A 13,165-nucleotide genomic window follows, 5' to 3' on the forward strand; every position below is an offset into this window, starting at 1 on the left:
TTGTGCGGTTCTCTCGGACCTTCATGACACTGTTCAGCTCCTCATCCCCATGCCTCTCCTGTACCTGCTTCTCTTCCTCCTCCAGAAGCATCTCATCCTGGAAGTCGCACATGGCCCCACGCACCACAATGTAGTCCGTGTTCTCTGGGTGTCTTGAAGGTGAGCTTGGCCGAACAGCGCATGCGCTTGACATAGATTCAGAAGATGGGCAGGCCCTGGCAGGTCTCGTTCTGAACCATTTCCTTGCATGCATCGAACTTCTTCGCCTTGTGTTCTCCACACGTCTTACACCTCATGTTGAAGGGGATCATCAGCCACCCCACATGCTGCCGGTGAAGGAACCAGCCCCTTTAAGGACCCCCAGGAAGGCCAAAGTCTGGGAAAATGTAAAAGTCGGCCTACTCAGTCCTCCCTTAAAGACCCCCATTAAGGTCAAAGCATGTAAATTTCTAGACGGTCCAGCTTGAACCAAGGACAGACAGATATCAGATCACTCTGTGTGTGTGTGTGTGTGTGTGTGTGTGTGTGTGTGTGTGTGTGTGTGTGTGTGTGTGTGTCAGGGACTGGAAAAACCTTGAAGAGTCCAACTTGACTCAAGATCTCAGTCTATGCTCAGGGTCCAGCTGGACTCAAGGACAACCAGCTGTGTTTAAAATTTCCACTATCCCTCCCCAACTAAAAAAGTTCCTAAACACCCCCTGTGATTGCTTCCACCAATCTTTTCCATAGGTCAACTTGCCCCTCCACCCATTATCCAACCACCAAACGCCAAGACTTGTAACTCCCTGCTTGCAGCTTTTCTGCCTAAATGCCAACCAATCACATACTGTAAAACTCATTTCTTTGTCTAAAACCTATAAAAGGCCTGTGCTTCTGCTTCTCGGGGTCTGCAGCTGGAAAGAGTTGGACAGACCCCATCGCGATGGCTCAATAAAATCCTATTCCTATGCATTTGAATCTACAACAGACTCCATCTCTTAGAGGGGACTCCGGGAATAGACTAGAGATCTCTCTAGAGGTCTCAGTCTTACACTGGTCCTTGGGTAGCTTGAGTTTCGGGATCTTCAACGGGTCAAAGTCAGGTGGGTAATTTAAAAAACAAAACAAAACAAAACAAACAAACAAAAAGAAAAAAAAACACTTTCCGTTCTGACATCTTCACTTCCTGTTCCTGGAACAAGCAAACAAGTAGTTGTCTTGGGTTCTCTTGGTGTTTCTCAGACCAAGTGCCACACTGGCATAGCTTCCACAGGTCATTGGTAGACCATGAGCAACCTATCAGCAGCCATGCTCCCTAAGAAAAATGACTTTGCAACACAACTGCCATCCTTTGTCAGTTTGTCGAACCTTATCCAAGCTGTCTTAAATACCACTCAACTCAAAGTCCTTCTGTAAGATAAGTTTTTATTTAGACTGCTAGAGTTGTCGTCTGGGAGGCTTACTGCCTCCTTCCGCAAACCTAGGCCTAGTCCCGGAAGCTTCTAGCCTCTGTACAATCAAGTTCACCCTTACTTGTTCTTCTTGAGCTCTGGCCTGTTCCGGCTCAAAGTCCTCTCCTACCTGACTTATTCATCTGGCTTTTCTCTTGGCCTCTGATTTGCTCTGCTTGGCTTCAAACTAACTCCAGCAATCTGCTAACTCCAGCAATCTGCTAACTCCAGCAATCTGCTCTAGTCTCCTGGCTCCTCATTCTCTGGCTGTTCAATCTTCCTCTGAGTTCTCTCTCTCTCTCTCTCTCTCTCTCTCTCTCTCTCTCTCTCTCTCTCCCTCCCTCCCTCCCTCCCTCCCTCCCTCTCTCACTGCAACTCATCTCTCTATTACTGTCCAGGTAAAACTCCTCTCTTTTCTTTACAGCATTGCCACGTAAGTAGCTTCCCTTTCCTCTCTCTTCTCACGAGAGTTGGGTGCATCATATTCTGTCAGGTCTTTCTCTGATTCATCACCTTTTCTGCCACTCAATTAGACATCACTTTCAAACATGGTTGCTTCCTTCTACAAACTAACTTTACCTTCATTGTTTGGGATTAAAGGTGTGCACGAATCACCACACCTGGACCTAAGCTTTTCTTTTTTTTTTTTTTTTTTTTTTTTTTTTTTTTTTTTTTTTTTTGGTTTTTTGGTTTTTTGAGACAGGGTTTCTCTGTGTAGCCTTGGCTGTCCTGGACTCGCTTTGTAGACCAGGCTGGCCTCGAACTCACAGCGATCCGCCTGCCTCTGCCTCCCGAGTGCTGGGATTAAAGGCGTGCGCCACCACGCCCGGCTCCTAAGCTTTTCTTTACCTGAAATTTGCTCTACACCAGGCTGGCCTTGAACTCAGATCTGCTTGCCTCTGTCTCCTGGATTAAAGGAGTATTTGTACTCCAGCCAGATCACACAGACCTACAAGATCTTTGGATGTGATCTCTTGCCAGAGCAGCCATATCCTGAGTTAACATTTCTCTACATCCCTCTTACTCTTTTTTGTTTTGTTTTGTTTTTTTTGGAGACAGGGTTTCTCTGTGTAGCCTTGGATGTCCTGGACTCACCTTATAGACCAGGCTGGCCTCGAACTCACAGCAATCCACCTGCCTCTGCCTCCCAAGTGCTGGGATTAAAGGCGTGCGCCACCACCGCCCAGCTCATCCCTCTGCCTCTTTAATCCCTGTCATTGGGTTCTTTGCTCTGCCTTTTGACCTAGGGTTAAACTGTTAAATCCCATGTACAGAAAGCTCTTGGATTAAATGTGTGTGCTGGGGCTGAGCCACACCATAATCACCTGTTCGCAATAAACAGAAAGTTTTTGGCTTAAAGGTGTGTGTTAGGGCTCAACCACAGCAAACAAGAACAGGGTTTTACGGTTCACAAGTCGGGGTTCACAATGGGATCAAATATCCTGCAACATGTTTAGAAGGCAGTTTGATAGCATGTCTATTTAGCAAAACAACAGTAGTAAGTTTCCCCGCTAGGGCCTATGGTGTTTACAGTATCAGACATATATTTCCTCCTGTGTAGCCGACCTCAACTCTAATTTTAAAAGTGGCTGGTTAGCCCATAAGAGTCATGCTGGTGAGGCCTGCTCCTTTGGGGTAACAGAGCTGCAGTTATTTTTGTTTCAGGCCTACCAGCCACAGCATCTCAGCTTGTTGCTCATCTAGGGAAAAGTTCTCAGTGCAAGGTCAGGTTGACCAAAAACTATGTTTATGTACAGCATAGTCTGTGGCCTTCTTGTTCCCAGAAATTCCCCAACCATAATCGCAGCTGGCCCTAACTGCTGGGCACACTGTCAAGGTCAGCTAGAATTGCCTTGTCTAATTAACTTGAGTCAGAGGTGACTACTCCATCCCATTGTTCCACCATCGGCCCCCCCGTATGAGCTAATTGCAGTTTCCACCCTTTAAATATCCAATGCAGCTTCCCCTCTGGGCCGAGGTTCAAATCCCGAACTGGCCGCATCCTTCAGGTCAAGCAATAAAACTTTCATTTTGAGTCTTTTCAGCTTTCACCCTGTACCCAACAATGCCACACTATTGTACTAGCGGGCACAATGTGCCTGGCAGACCTGGTTCTGTAGCATTCAGTGTCCACCTGTGGCAAAGCCTGGGATGTTCAGGACGGTTGCTCCTCATCTCTGGCTGTTGTACTCTCTGTCCATTTTACCCAAGAATGTCAAGCAAGATGGAAAGCTCTGGTTTACCCAAGGTTTCTCGGAGGCTTACTCACCTGCATTTGCTCTGTAGGAGCTGGCAAACTTCGGTGGCAGCTGCCCATCAAATAGGATGTTATAGTTTGGAATGGAAATGTCCCCCCCCCCAAAAGGCTCATGTGTGTGAATCCTTAGTCCCCAGCTGCTACTGGCTTTAGGAAAATGTGAAACCTTTAGGAAGTCGGGCCTCCATAGAGGAAGCCTATATGGGGAGTATATTTTATGGATTTAGCCTGGCACAAACTTTTTCTGCTTCCTAGCTGCCTGTACAGCTTAGTCAGGCTAGGATCCCTCTTACTGTACCCTCTCAAACCTCCAGTCAAGATAAATCCTTCCTCCCTTAAGCTGGCCATTCTGCTCACTACAACAAAGCCAGGAAGCATATGGGGAAGACTTGTCCATGTGTTAAATGCTTGTCAAAAGTACAACTGAAATGAAAAAATTATATATGTACCATGTCTGAAGAGGAGCTAGTGTATGCAAACCTTGTGAATAAGGTCGAAATTCCCTACAGCAAATAGATACGATTTTTATAGTTAAGTATGTATCTTAATATGAGTCAAATGAAGCAAGACATTCAAGAAAGAAATACAAATTCTAAAGAAATAAAAGCAGGGCACATGGCACAAACCTGCAATGTCATCACCTAAGAGGCGTAAACAGCAGGGTCTGGAGTTCAAGGCCTGCCTGGGCTACACAGTGATAGCATTCCTCAAAGAGGAAATGAGACTTGCCAGGTGTGGTGGCACATGCCTTTAATCCCTTTCTCTAAACACGCACAGAAACACATGCACACTCAAGCACACACATGTATGCAGGCACACACAGAGGCGCACATATGTGCACACGCATGCACGTGCACACAAACACACACACCATGATGTGGCTGTCATGACTGCTGGGAAACAGCACAGTCATTGGGAGTGTAAACCAGGATCACATTTCTAAAGTGACATTTGACAAACTGGATAAGTTCAGAACCCTACAATTGTACACACTTTTTGCACTTCAACGTCTAGGAGTTTACCCTAAAGAATTGGACATCTTTAGGTGCCATCTCTACCACTATTAAAAACTGAAGAAAAGAAAAACCCACACTCATACACTCAACTGTAAAAGCAGTAGTTCAAATGAATTGTGACACAGCTACCAATGCAGTACTGTGCCACCACTGTCAAAATTATGGCACCAATATTTATTTACTTACTTTACTTTACTTTACTTTACTTTACTTTACTTTACTTTACTTTACTTTACTTTACAAAGGAAGTTGTTTAAGCCAGGCCCGGGAGTTCAGACATTCTCAGAACTCATAAAGGTGAGGCAGGAGGATCCTAACTACAAGGCATTCTGGGACTACAGAATGAGTTCAAGGCCAGTCCAGGAAAGTTAATTGACACTGTCTCAAAATAAAAAGTAAAAAGAGGACTGGAATGTAGGTCAGTGACTGAGCAGGAGCTCAGTGTTCATGAGGTAGGTCCAATCCTCAGCACTAGAAAAACAAAAATCATTTATAGGCTACTATTAATTGGACACATTTCCGACTTTTGTTGGATGACATTTTACACGTAGACTGAGAAGATTCTAGAACTCCATTGTATGAGTTAAGATGTTTCCAGATGAACAAAACATACATCAACTTAAACAATTACAGGAAATTACTGGTTGAGTAATGAAAAAAATCAAAACAAAACCAGGAATAAGTTTTGGACACAGCCAGGCAAGGCTGTAGGTCAGCTTGGAGGCCAGACTCTTGCCTCTGGCCTCCTTCCTGTGGTAATGAAAGCTGCAAACTGGCTTCCCTCGTTATCATAGGATGGCTGCCAGTAGCCAGCGGAGTTGTAGGCATTCTAGTTCAGAGTCACTAAGAGTTTGCCTTATAGTGATGACTCTAGACCTAAGGCCAGAGTGGTGCCTAGGTGGATACTTACACTGCCTGGTTTCAGCTTAGATACCAATTGTCTCTCTGTATCTGCAGGTTCCACGTCTGATTTTTGTTATTATTTTCCCCTAAATAGTACAGTATGACAATTACCTCATAGATTTGCATTGTATTGAATATTATGTAATCTAGAGATGATTAAAGTCTATGAAAAAGTATATGTAGGCTCTGTGTAAATACTGTATTCTGTGTGTGTGTGTGTGTGTGTGTGTGTGTGTGTGTGTGTGTGTGTGTTTCCGCTCGTGCGCACATGCTTGCATTTACATGTGAGCAACCATGTGGTTGCTGGGAATTGAACTCAGGACCTTTGGAAGAGCAGGCAGTGCTCTTAACCTCTGAGCCATCTCTCTAGGCCCCTGCATATGGGTGCTCATGCCACATGTGTGGACACACATGTAGAGTCCAAATCAAAAGCTTGTTCAGTCCCTCTTCAGCTTATTTTTTGAGACAGAACCTCTTACTGAACCTGAAACACACTGACTTAGGTAGACTGGCCAGGAAGTACCAAAGACCCTTCTGTCACTACCTCCCCAGCCCCGGGTTGTAGATGTGGACCACCATGCCCTGTTTTTACATATGTGCTGGAGACCCCAACTCAGGTCCCCATCCATGTGCAGCAAACACTTTGCTGAGTAAGCCCTTTCCCTAGCTGTGCTCTTTTATATAACAGATGGACTAAAGCATCTGACAGTTATGGGGGAGGGCTGGAACCAATCCCCACAGGCACTGAAGGTTGGCTGACCTTGCCACCCCTAAAGCCATCACTGTGAAGAGGCAGAGCCATACTCTGATTGGCTTAGACCACTCACCCCTGGATGCAGAGTAGGGACAGCCCTTCTCCTACTAAAATACATGCCTTTGTGGGAGATGGAGAGCCATTTAAATCCACCTCAGCAAGGCAACATAGCTCTAGCTAGGGGTATGATCTCTATCAGGGTACATGGAATATATTACCAGACTCAGAAATATCTTACAAAAGCTGTCTTGTGCAACCACTAGTCAATTTTACTACTAGGAAGCTTTCCATAGGAGAGGCCAGCCAGCCCTTTTATTCGGTAAAGTTTATTTATTTATTTATTTATTTATTTTTAAAGTTTTCATCTTTAATGAAATGACTTTGGAAATAACATTTCTGTGACACCAGAACTACAGGTTTTGGAGTCACAGCAAGATATACAGAATTAGCAGGGTGGGTATGGTGGCGCATGCCTTTAATCCCAGCACTTGGGAGGCAGAGGCTGTGTTTGAGGCCAGCCTGGTCTACAAAGTGAGTCTAGGACAGCCAAGGCTACACAGAGAAACCCTGTCTTGGGGGAAAATATATATGTATATAAGATATACAGAATTACAACCATAATTATTATGAATGCCAACATTTCAGGCAGTAACTTCTGGTACATGGCAAACAAGATCAAGAAAGTAACCACCAAACCAAAGAGACCCATAGCTTCAGACAAGGCAAATCCCAGGCTAGTGTATGAGAACAACGGCTGGTCCGATGAAGGGTTTCTGGCGTAACCAAGGATACGACTGCCAAAGACTGTCCCAATACCAGCACCAGAACCGGCAACTCCTACTATTGCAGCGCCCACACCAGCGAATTTGGCAGCAGTATCAATGTCTCTGCCGGTTACACTGGTCTGAAACTCCCTTCGGATCAGCTGGCACACACCATTCCGGGCTCCACTGAACACTGTAGCTCCCTCTCCAGTCCTAGGGCTCTGGTCGAGATAACACTGATGAAGAAATTGGCCTATATGCGACTCTGGATCCAGCTCAGATTGGAGCGAGGGTGTGGGCGAGCTTGGCTCAGGCGAGCATCTTTCCTCCTGGCGGCATGGCGTAGATATAGGTGACAGGCGACATGGGCTCCTCTCGTTTCCCACTTCCTCTCTCTGCTTACCTTCCAAGGCTTGCTTGCTTGCTTATTTATTTTTTATACGTTTAAATTTATTTTATGTGTATGTGTGTTTTGCCGGCATGCATGTCTGGGCACATGTGCATGCAATGCTAGTGGAAGCCAGAAGAAGGCAATAGATCCCCTGGAACTGGAGGTACAAATCACGTAAGCCTCCATGGGGTTACTGGAAATCCAACAAGGGTCTTCTGGAAGAGCAGCCAATGCTCTTAACTGCTGAGCCATCTTTCCAGCCCATTATAATTTCATCATGTCAGCGTCTCTCATTCCCAGTGAGGTTTATTCTCTGTTTTCTGCAAGTGGGATTTGAATAGTTCCATCCTTTGAGATGCCTGGTCATTTGTGTATTTTATTTTTTATTCATAAGATATTTACATTGTCTTATGGTAAAAACAAGGTGGGGCAGGGATTTCAGAGGGCCACATCTGGTACGTCAAACAAGCTTGGACTACCAGGGACTTGGAGGATGAATGTAACAGGTAAGTCAGATGTAGGCCCTGGCAATACGGAAGGCCCCTAAGAGCACCTGCCCAGGAGCTACACACCCTTCGCTCTGGTGAACAGCCCCCATGCACATGTCTCTTTAGTGTTGTCCCGTTCTCACTGGCTCTTCCTCTCTGGAGAAGCAGTGACTGTCTGACAGTGAGTTGTTCCCCGAAGGCAATAGCTGTCCAATGAGAGGCTCAGGGGGCTGGGGGCTGTGGTTCCTCACTTTGTAGGGGAGGTTGTCTACACACAGAGAGAAGAAAGCCACACATGCAGCAGTGAAAGGACAGGATGCATCAGTGAAGGTTTGGCAATCTGGATCCAACTCTTCCCGAGCCTCTGGCCTTGCTCCTAATTACAGGGAAATGTGTCACTCCTGTTACGGTGGGCTTAGGAAAGATGGTAGCCAGTGCAGCCGAGAAGAGGCATGGGAGGCCAATCCTGGCAGCCTCGGCCTTTTGCTTTCCCTGGCTTCCCACTTCCCTGCCGCTTTGCATCCAGGGGCCACTGTGGTCCTCACACCTCCAGGTACTAAAAAAGAGGACAGGCTTCTGGGGAGAGGAGTGGACACCACATCTGTAACCCCAGGGCTGAGAGGCAGTGTGGAGCCATGTCCCTGTGACTCAGGCCAGGGTCCGCACTACAGCTAGCCCTCCCTTGCTGTGAGACAAAGGCTTGGACCAGCTGCAGCCTACCACCAGGAAGGAGCCCTATTCAGAAAGAATGGGTGTCTTGGCCTGCTTCCGGTAGAGCTGCTCAATTGGAAAACATGTGGCTATGACAAACCTGGATGGGGTCAAGGAGCCTGCATGGAACCCCATGTCCTCCCCTAAACAGCTCTTATTTATTTTTAGCAGCGGGGTGGGGGGGGGGTTGTTTAAGACAGGGTTTCTTTGTGTAGCCTTGGCTGTTATGGAACTCACTCTGTAGACCAGGTTGGCCTTGAACTCACAGAGAATCACCTGCCTCTGCCTCTGCCTCTGCCTCTTGAGTGCTGGAATTAAAGGCTCCTCACCAGCTTAGCCACCCTCTCCTGACTCACACAGTGCAGCAGGAGGTTAGGGTTTGGAGAACTTACTGCTAAGCTTGGCCACAGAGGGCAGAAGCCTAGCCAGCTATGGCAGGCAACAGAGTAGTCTCCTGCAGGGGACTGGGCCCCTTCAGTAGAGGCTGCCATGCTGTCTGTTAGCCTCTTTGTTCATTCTGCCTCTAGCAAGTCCTCAAACAGGCTGTGTCTGAAACCCATCTCCTTGCTCTAGCCTCTCTGCTCTGGCTGTGCAGAGAACCCAGCAGGTGACAACCTTCCCCACACTGCCACTGGCCACTTGGCAACAACAGGCTAGATGTTCAGGGCATGCTTATCAAATAAACGACAGAACTGAGACCCTTGCCCCTGTGACTATAGCATCACAGAAGCCTTGTCCTAAAGACAAGGACACTTTTTGGTCCTTCCTGATTCAACCATCTAGTTTACAGTCAGGGGCCAGAGTCAAGTCTTCAGTTTAATCTGGGCGCTTTGAGGTGAATGGGCTTAGCTTCAACTTTAGCCTTTTCCTAGTGCAGACTTGGTAGTGTTGGGAGGGATTAGGGAAGTGGTCCGCGCTTTACCTTTTCTGCCTATAATGGGGATTGTGTTTTCTGCCCTGCCCAATCCACGACCTTCCGTCAAGATCTGGGGTGGGGTGTGGGGTTGAGGGGCATGGAGTAGAGAGGGTAGAGGATAAGGGGAACAGAAAACTGACTCACAGCCTGCTCTTGTTTAAAACCCCAACTGAGACTGGGTAGACCCTTAACCCCAGGCTACCCCTGTGGACTCTCAGCCCAGGCCTCATTCCTAAGGGCTGCCAGAGCTGGAATGTGGCTCTCAGGCCATCAGGCAGATGCCAGGGAGGGCACGACAGACAGAGCAGGGGTCAGGCCAAGAGCATACCCTGTCCCCACTTCCTTACTTCTCTGTCAGTCACTGGTCCCAGATGCTGCTATGGCCTGTTCCAGCCACAGCTGGGTTTTCCAACTGCCATGTGTCCTGCCCGTGGCACAGCAGGGACCGTGAAAGGCGAGGAAGAGGATTCTGACTCCTACCAGCTTCCCCCAGGAATCTCTTCCCACAACAGCTCCCCGGTCTCCTCTGGAGGGGTGTGGCCCATCACACAATGGTTAGCTCAAGAACAATCAACGACTCCCAGTAGCTGGGGAAACTTTGTGAAGTTCAGACCTCTCAGAAGGACCCTCTTTCTCTCCCTCTTATTACTCCTCTCTGTATTGACTCCAGGACCTGTTCAACCTGCTGCTGAGGCTCCTGGAATTCCACAGCCCTAGGGTGTCCAACCCCAGTCTCCAGGGCTTGCTTCGGCAGTTTGTGTCTTCCACCACAGGCCTCCCCGTCCCAAGTGCCAGTTGACTTGACGGTGCCTTTCTGGAACATCTATAAGGTCCCAAGCTGCCTCTTAGGTGGCCCATCTGTAAAAGAGGGAACCCTCTCCGTCTTACAGACCTCATAAGTAAAGAAAGATCAAAGAAGCAATAAGTGGGGAACTGCCCTGGTGAGATGTGATCTCCTACCAACTCCTAGGGCTGGGTCTTAGCATGAGGGTAGCTCAGCAAACAGCTCTTCCGAGGAGGCTTCTGAGAACTGTGGGAGTGAGTGCTCCCAGTAGCCAGCACTCCCTCCTCATGTCAGGCCCAGTCCCACTTCCTACTCCAAGGAGCAAAGCTGAGTGATCACGTAGGATTCCTGCCCTGGCTGTCAGCTGCTTCTGTTGTCCTGATGTAGAGACTGTTGGGCCCCCATGAGATGGTGACAGCCTGGCAAAGGGGTTCTCTTTCTTTTTATGGTTAGATTTTTTTTATTGATTCTTTGTGAATTTCACATCATGTACCCCAATCCCATTCGTCTCTCTGTCCCTTTGTGTCCACCCTCCACACTTGCAATCTGCCACACAAGAGACAGTAAGGACTAGAATCTCTTGAGATTCAGTACAACTCAGAGCCTTAGAGAGCCTTAGAGATGTTCTGTTTTCTATGCACACCACCTGTTTGTTTTCCCTCTCACATGCTTTACCTTGTTTTCTTAGTCAGTTATATTGTTAATATAGTCAGTTATATAATTGTTATTATACGGGACAGTTTACACTTTCTTTTTTTTTTACATTTTTATTGGTTTTTTATTAATTTATTCATATTACATCTAGATTGTTAGCCCTTCCCCTATTTCCTCCCATTCTTCCCTCCCTCCCACTTCCCCCCTTCTCCCCTCCCCTATGGCTGTGATTGAGGGAGACCTCCTCCCCCTATATATGCTCTTAGAATATCGAGTCTCTTCTTAGTAACTTGCTATCTTTCCTCTGAGTGCCGCCAGGCCTCCCCATCCAGGGGACGTGGTCAGAAAAGGGGCACCAGAGTTTGTGTGAGAGTCAGATCTCACTCTCCACTCAATGGTGGAGAATATCATGTTCGTCGGCTAGGTCTTGGTAGGGGTTCGAAGTTTACTGCCTATATTCTCTTTGGCTGGTGCCTTAGTTTGAGGAGGACCCCAGGACCCAGATCTGCCTGTCATAAAGTTATTCTTGTAGGTTTCCAGGACCCTGTGGATTCTACTATTTCCCCATTCTTCCATGCTAGTCTCGCCTAAAGTCTCAATAGGAAGTCCTCTCCTGTGACCCACTTTCTTGGTAAGTAACGTTTTTGATGGTACGTATCCCTTGGACTAGTGTTTTGATATAAGTGAGTATATAGCGTTTGTCTCTTTTTGCTTCTGGGTGAACTCACTCATTATGATAATTTCTAGATCAATCCATTTGTCCACAAATTTTGGGAATTCCTTGTTTTTAATAGCTGAGTAGTATTCCATAGTGTAAATGTACCACAGTTTCTTAGTCCATTCTTCTACTGAGGGACACTTACGCTGTTTCCATGTTCTGGCTATTATGTATAAAGCAGCTATGAACATGGTTGAGCTATACTTTGATTCTTATTAAACTTCATTGTGTTTGTTACAGCTTAATGATATCATTTTATATCATTTTAGATCTTGATACTGTCACTCACAGGCTGATATTAATAAATTATATTAATCAAATCAAAAATAGAAATAGAAATAAAACAAGGCAAAACAAAAAGAACCCCAAACAAACAAAACCAAGAAGTCTAATTGTGGAAGCTGGAGTGTGTCCCAGTGTGTCACACAGCACACCCTTTTGTCCGCACATCTTTACTTGCGAATGTTCATTGCAGTGACTCATTGGTCTGGTACGAGGCCTCTGGCTTCTGCTACACCATCAATGCTGGATCCTCTCTGGGACTCCTCCCAGCTGTCCTGTTGTTGCCCTGTGTAATGGAGATCCTGCAGTTCTGTCTAACGTCTCCCTATGGCCATAGACACGGCGATGCACTGTCATGCTTGCTTAAGGCTATCTCCTTTTCTAGAGAGGAAGAGGGTGGATTTCTTTCTGCACAAGTTCAGGCATGAGACAAAGCAAGCTCTCTGCACCTACAACTTGCCTCTCCAGTTGTTGCTTCCAGGACTTGTTCCAGGATTGTCACAAAACGTACACAACAAACAGCACTTTGCCAAGTAACTGGGCGCCACGGGTACGACAGAAAGGACCTTAGAGACTCACAGATGGCGGGGACTTCCGTCGCTCCATCCTGAACTGTCCCCTTGCAAGTGGGCAAGCTAGGGCCTAGAGACCAATGAACAACTCCAGGAGGACGTGAACTAGCCGTACAGTCCTAGCCAACCTTACCTCTGGAGCCCCTCTATTCCGTGTATGTGTGCGAGTGCGTGTGCATTTACATGTGTGTGCACATGTAGCAGACAGAGGGTTCGTGTAGAGGACACAGGTCGATGTCAGTCACTCTGTCTCTTCCCACCTTACTTTCCCAGATGTTGTCTTTCACTAAACCTGAGCAAACCCCAGAGGTCCTCATCTACACGTCCCCTGCTCCGGAATTACACGCACATCCACTTCACCTAGCCTTTTTAAGTGGGTTCTGGGATGCGAACTCAGACCCTCATGTTTTTGTGGCTAGCAAGTTTCCATAGGCGTCATCTCCCCAGCTCCACCCTTTGTTTTTATTTTAAGTAGTCAGTTATTAATTTGTTCATTTATTTCCACAGGGGTGGAGATGAAACCCA

The 13,165-nt window shown here is 46.9% G+C and overlaps 1 pseudogene across 1 annotated transcript; it reads right to left on the reverse strand.

Moving 5' to 3' along the window:
* Positions 1–197: 197 nt before the first annotated feature.
* Positions 198–12,674, reverse strand: LOC311579775 (ATP synthase F(0) complex subunit C3, mitochondrial-like; annotated as a pseudogene). The gene is made up of 3 exons: positions 12,648–12,674; positions 6,999–7,427; positions 198–348 (listed from the first exon to the last, which is right to left on the reverse strand). The product of its transcript is annotated as an ATP synthase F(0) complex subunit C3, mitochondrial-like (transcript).
* Positions 12,675–13,165: the final 491 nt, after the last annotated feature.

Source organism: Acomys minous (assembly GCF_964271855.1).
Source record: "Acomys minous genome assembly, chromosome: 12".
Classification (NCBI taxonomy): Eukaryota; Metazoa; Chordata; class Mammalia; order Rodentia; family Muridae; genus Acomys; species Acomys minous.